Consider the following 7,118-nt stretch of genomic DNA (forward strand, 5'->3'; position numbering starts at 1 on the left):
GAGCGTCCGGTGATACGTCCGGTCCGTTGGACTACAGCGTCCGGTTAGCCCGCATTATGCCCAGTGAAGGGGTATAACGGCTCTATTTCGTGGGGGCTTCTATTTAAGCCCCATGGCCGGTTGAAGCTCATATCTTTGGCCATTTTCATTGACATAGCAACCTTGTGAGCTTAGCCAAAGCCCTCCCACTCATCTCCATCATTGATTCATCATCATAGTGAGATTAGGAGTGATCCAAGTGCATTGCTTGAGTGATTGCATCTAGAGGCACTTGGTGTTCGTGTTTCGTTGCGGATTTCACTTGTTACTCTTGGTGGTTGCCGCCACCTAGACAGCTTGGAGCAGCGAGGATCGTTGAGCGAAGGGTGGTGATTGTCTCCGGCTCCGATCATGGTGATTGTGAGGGGTTCTTGACCTTTCCCCGGCCGAGAGCCAAAAGGTACTCTAGTGGATTGCTCATGGCTTGTGTGATCCTCATCTTGAGTTGGTTGTGCGGCATCCTATTGAGGGTTTGGCATGTGAAGCCAATTAGCGCGTGAACCTCCAAGTGAGTGAATCGCCACAACGAGGATTAGCTTGCCGGCAAGCAAGTGAACCTCGGTAAAAATCATTGTGTTCATCATTGATTCTGAGGTGATTGGTCTTCATTGTCATTCATCCTTGTGATTGATTGGTTTCTTCATCTACACGGTGGTATAACCTTTTTGATAATTCTTTTTACTTTATCACAAACTAGTTGACAAGCTCTTTAGTGTAGTTAGTTGTGAGAGCTTGCTTGGTTGGTTGGTGTGGCTCTTTAGTTAGCCTTTGAGAGCACACTAACATAGGGTAGTGTCATAGCTATTGTGTGAATAGATACTATCTAAACTAGAATTGTGGTAGGTAGCTTGCATTTTGAGTAGGCTAGCGCAACACTTGCTTCGCCTCATAATTGTCTAACCATTTGGTTAAGTGTTGTTGTAGAAATTTTTATTAGGCTATTCATCCCCCCCTCTAGCTATTAGGACCTTTCAAGCGGTATCGAAGCTGAGGTCACCGTTATTTGAGGCTTTACAACCTTCGGTGTTAAAATGACTCAAATCAACAACACAAAGAAGCCACCCCAATTTGATGGCTCAAATTATTCTTATTGGAAGTCAAAGATGACCACACATATCAAGTCAATCAATAGAAAAGTGTGGAAGGTGGTAGAAACCAAAATGGAGATTGAGGATCCAAAAAATCTCACCGCGGCTGAAGAAGTGCTTCTCCAAAATAATGGCATTGCTCTAAGTGCCATTCATGATGCAATTGATGTGAGAACATTTGAGCAAATCAAGAATATTGAGATGGCTCATGAAGCTTGGAAGAAATTGGAAGAATCATTTGAGGGTAGTCAAGCCATGAAGGGTGCAAAGACATATATTCTCAAAGAGAAGTTTGTAAGCTTTAAGATGAAGGAAGATGAGAGTGTGTCGGACATGTTCCATCAGATGGAAGTGATTGTCAATGATCTCAAAGCACTTGGTGAAAAGATAGAGGACAAGGACTTCTCCAATAAGTTCTTGAGATGTTTGCCCGCAAGATTTGGCATGTTGGTCACCTTACTAATGAGGACCGGTTTGAACACAATGACAACAAACCAAATCTTGGGAGATATCATGACCGATGATGCTTATTGAGATGATGATGAGAAGGAAGAAAAGAAGGAGAAGAAAGATGACAAGAAGGATGACAAGAAGAAGAGCATGGCATTCAAAGCTACATCATCAAAGGGCAAAGCTAAGCAAGAGACATCAAGTGAAGAAGATGAATCTTGGGATGATGATGATGATGAAAAGATGGCTCTCTTTGTCAAGAGATTTGGCAAGTTCATGGTGAAGAAGGGCTATCGTGCAAGAAGAAAGAAATCTTCATTCAAGAACAAAGAAGAGTCAAGAAGGTGCTTCAAGTGTGGAAGCAAAGATCATCTTATCGCTCAATGCCCATACAATAGCGACAATGATGATGACAAGAAGAAGAAGAAGAAGAAGAAGGACAAGAAGGAAAAGAAAGAGAAGAAGGACAAGATGGCATTCAAGAAGAAGAAGAAGGGTGGTTCATATGTAGTCACTTGGGATAGTTATGCTTCCTCAAGTGATGATGATGATGATAGTGATGATAACAAGACCACCAAGAAGAAGGTTCTTGCAAGCATTGCTATCAATGAGAAGCCTTCTCTCTTTGAATCTTCATCATGCTTCATGGCTAAGGCCACTAAGGTACAATCTTGTGATGATGAAAGTGATGAAGAACATGTTGATGATAATGAACATGAAAATGAAAATGAAAATGATAGTGATAGTGATGATGATGAACCTACTAAGGATGAATTATTTGACATGCTAGAAGATGCTAAAGAATACTTTGACATTAAGAGAAGGGAATGCAAGAGCTTGAATAAGGAGGTAAAAGCCCTTAAGCAAGCCCTTGATGAGCTCAAGGCAACTCATGAGAAGCTAGAGGAAGCCCATGAGAAGCTTGGCGAAGCTCACAAAAAGCTTGAAAAAGCTCATTCTTCTTCGCTTAAAGAGCAAATAAAAGGAAGCATGTTAAAACTTGTAATGTAGGTTTAACTTGTGATATAATTGATAAATCACTATCTATACCTATCATTATTGCTCCTACTAATTCTTCTTGTAGCACTTCCACTTCTACCCTCATCTAGTAGTGATGATCTCACTTGTGATGCCTCACTAGTGGTTGAGAATGAGAACCTCAAGAAGGAGGTCACTAAGCTTACTCACACCTTAGCTAAGGCTTATGGTGGTGAGGACCGCTTGCTTATGTGCTTGGGTAGCCAAAGAGCTTCTCTCTACAAAGAGGGATTGGGCTATACCCCCAAGAAAGGCAAGGCGGCCTTTGCTCCTCACAAAACTAGTTTTTGTGAAGAACAATAGTCGGTTTTACACTAGTTGCAAGCAAGTTGGTCATAAAGAGCATGAATGCAAAAACAAGAGCAAAATACTAATGTATCCTCCATTAAGCTGATTCATGCTATATGCTTACTAAGGGCACAAATGATGTGAAGGCTAAGTTCATTGGTAAACCATGGATGGGCTCAAAGAAGAAAGCCATTTGGGTACCAAAGAGCTTAGTGACTAACCTTTAAGGACCCCAGCAAGTTTGGATACCTAAAAAGAATTGATCTTCTTTTGTAGGTTAATTACAAAGCTAGAGGAAGGCATTGGGTTCTTGATAGTGGGTGCACTCAACATTTGACCGGTGATTGCAAGAATGTTTAACTCAATCAACACCAATGGCAATGATGGCTATGATAGTATCACATTTGGTGACAATGGCAAAGGCAAAGTCAAAGGCTTGGTAAGATTGCAATATCCAATGACATGAGCATATCCAATGTGTTGCTAGTAGAGAGCTTGAATTTCAATTTGCTATCCGTGGCTTAATTACGTGATCTTGGATTCAAATGCACATTTGGGGTAGATGATGTAGAGATCATAAGTGTAGATGGCTCTAACTTGATCTTCAAAGGCTTTAGATATGAGAATCTATACTTGGTTGATTCAATGATAGTGAAGCTAGATTATCTACATGCTTATTCACTAAGTCTAGCATAGGTTGGTTATGGCATAGAAGGCTTGGTCATGTTGAAATGAGACAATTGAATAGTTTGGTTAAGCATGACTAGTTAAAGGCTTGAAAGATGTTATGTTTGAAAAGGATAAGCTTTGTAGCTCTTGTTAAGCTGGCAAACAAGTTGGGAAACACCCACCCTAAGAAAAGCATGATGAGCACTAGCAAAGCATTTGAGTTATTTACACATGGATTTGTTTGGGCCAACACAATATACTAGTATCAGTGGAATCAAATATGGCTTTGTGATAGTGGATGATTACACTAGATACACATGGGTATTCTTTCTAGTGGACAAAAGTGATGTGTTTGCAACATTCAAATCATTTGTCAAAGGCATTCGCAATGAGTTTGAAACAACCATCAAGAGAGTTAGAAGTGACAATGGTAGTGAGTTCAAGAACACTAGAATTGATGAGTTATGTGATGAATTTGGAATTAGACATCAATTCTCAGCCAAATACACTCCACAATCAAATGGCCTTGTTGAGAGGAAGAATAGAACACTTATTGATATGTCAAGGTCTATGCTTAGTGAGTACAATGTGACTCAATCTTTTTGAGCCGAAGCTATCAACACGGCTTGCTATTGTAGCAAACCGCCTCTATTGTCACCGATTTAAAGAGAAGACACCATATGAGCTCTTGAATGGTAGAAAGCCCAACATTGCATATTTTTGGGTCTTTGGTTGCAAATGCTATATCTTGAAGAAAGGCACTAGATTGGGCAAGTTTGACAAGAAATGTGATGAAGAATTCCTACTTGGCTATTCCACTACAAGCAAAGCATATAGAGTTTGGAATTTGAATAGTGGTACTCTTGAGGAAGTTTCATGATGTTGAATTTGATGAAACCAAGGGTTTCACAAGTAGAGAATGAGAACTTGGAAGATGTTAGAGGCATTCAACTTTCAAATGCCATGAAGAACATGGATATTGGTGAATTGAGGCCTAGGCAAGTGAATGATGATGAAGATGATCAAGTGTAAGTGCTCTCCAACTCAAATGTGCAAGATGATACAAATCAAGCTAGTACAAGTGGATCTCATGACAATGAACAAGATCAAGTGGCTAGTACATCATCTCAACCCAATAATCAAGCAAGTGCAAGCAATCAAGTTCCAATCCTCCAACCAACCAATATTGTAAAGAAATCATCCATTGGACACTATCATTGGTGATATTTTAAGAGGTGTACAAACAAGATCAAGATTGGCATCATTTTGTGAACACTTCTCATTTGTGTCATCCATTGAACCAAAGAAGATAGATGAAGCTTTGAAGGATGTTGATTGGGTGAATGCTATGCATGAAGAATTGAATAACTTCACAAGAAATCAAGTATGGGAATTAGTAGAAAGACCAAAGGGACACAATGTGATTAGAACCAAATGGGTCTTTAGAAACAAGCAAGATCAAGATGGGATAGTTGTAAGGAACAAAGCAAGATTGGTAGCACAAGGCTATACATAAGTTGAAGGTCTTAACTTTAGAGAAACATATGCCCCGATTGCTAGATTGGAAGCAATTAGAATCTTGCTAGCCTATGCTTGTGCCCACAACATCAAGCTCTATCAAATGGATGTTAAGAGTGCATTTCTCAATGGCTACATCAATGAAGAAGTAATATGTTGAGCAACCTCCTGGTTTTGAAGATAACAAGAAAGCCCAACCATGTGTACAAGTTGAAGAAGGCGTTGTATGGCTTGAAGCAAGCACCCTAGAGCATGGTATGAGAGATTAAAGGATTTCCTACTCTTTTAAGGGTTCCACATGGGCAAGGTTGATACCACTCTTTTCATCAAGGAAGATTGGAAAGGATTGTATTTGTATTGCAAATCTATGTTGATGATATCATATTTAGATCAACAAATCAAGAATTTTGTGATGAGTTTGGAAAGATGATGGCTAATGAGTTTGAGATGTCCCATGATTGGAGAATTGAGTTGTAAAAATAGTGAAAAAGGGGAAGAAATATCATAAAGGAAGGAGAAACATAAAGATATCTTGATATATTGACATAGGGGGGAGAGATATAAAAAAGGAAATGGATCAATTAAAAATTTGAGCACATAAGTAGGGGGAGCAAGCTCATGAACCTACATGGTGCATTGTGACTATGCATTTCATATGTTTGCTTGCATAGCACAAGTTCTAAAAATTCAATATCTATGCTTTTGTGGTGTATGCTAGTTGTCGGGTTTGAATGATGAAATGAAAACTAGCTTGCATAGGATATCTAGTGATTTTCACTTCCAAATATTCTAAAGTGGTATTAAGCTAACCATAGTGCTAAGGATGGTATATTGGTGCACTCCAATTGGTATCACGCTTCAAAGGTCCATATTTATACCTTAGCATCATATGGTAGACATTGACTCCTATATTTCCTATCTAAGCATATGTGCAAGCTACAATCCAAACTCTTAGCACGTATGTAGGGGGGCAATTGCTACCATTTGGGGTTCATGAAACTTGTCCATACCCTTTTACACATGGTAAATATGCTTGGGCAAGCAACATGGATTCAATTGAATTTCAATTATATCTTTGTGAAAGGGTTGTCATCAATTACCAAAAAGGGGGAGATTAAAAGCTCTAGTTTGGTTTTGGTAAATTGATAAAACCCTAAGTGCAAACCTAGTTTATCAAGTGATCATGAGATAGGTAGCACACTCCAAGTGATGAAGCAAATGAAGATCATAGCATGATGATGTTGATATCATAATGATGATTAAGTGCTTGGACTTGGAAAGAAGAAAGAGAAAAACAAAAAGCTCAAGGCATAGGTATAAACCATAGGAGCTATTTGTTTAGTGATCAAGACACTTAGAGAGTGTGATCACATTTAGGTTTGATAGCCGTACTATTAAGAGGGGTGAAACTCGTATCGGAATGCGGTTATCAAAGTGCCACTAGATGCTCTAACTCATTGCATATGCATTTAGGATCTAGTGGAGTGCTAACACCCTTGAAAATGTTTGTGAAAATATGCTAACACATGTGCACAAGGTGATACACTTGGTGGTTGGCACATTTGAGCAAGGGTAAAGAAGATAGAGTCAAGAGGAGTTAGTCGCGCTGGTTACAGAGTGACCGGACGCGTCTGGTATGTGACCGGACACATCTGGTATTTTGGCGATAGACTCAGCGACCGGACGCGTCTGGTCACCACACCGAAGCGTCCGGTGTGAATCAGCAGACATAGTTTCGGCAGGGCAGTCAATCAGACGTTGGCAGCATCCGGTCCGATATCACCGGACGTGTCCGATCGAGCAAGGGTGCTTACTGTACTCCACCGGACGCTACGGCTCAGCGTCCGGTCATTTTGTGACTCAGCATCTGGTGTGAGCATTCGATCGTCAGCAGAAGGGGCAGAGCAATGGCTAAGTTGGTTTGAACTGGACACATGGCAGTTTGGGGGCTACCGGACAGTCGGTATGCGACCGGACACGTCGGTGTACGACGGAGCATCCGGTGCTGTGTCTGGTCAGTTAGACTAC

This window comes from Miscanthus floridulus, chromosome 17, assembly GCF_019320115.1.
Source record: "Miscanthus floridulus cultivar M001 chromosome 17, ASM1932011v1, whole genome shotgun sequence".
Lineage (NCBI taxonomy): Eukaryota > Viridiplantae > Streptophyta > Magnoliopsida > Poales > Poaceae > Miscanthus > Miscanthus floridulus.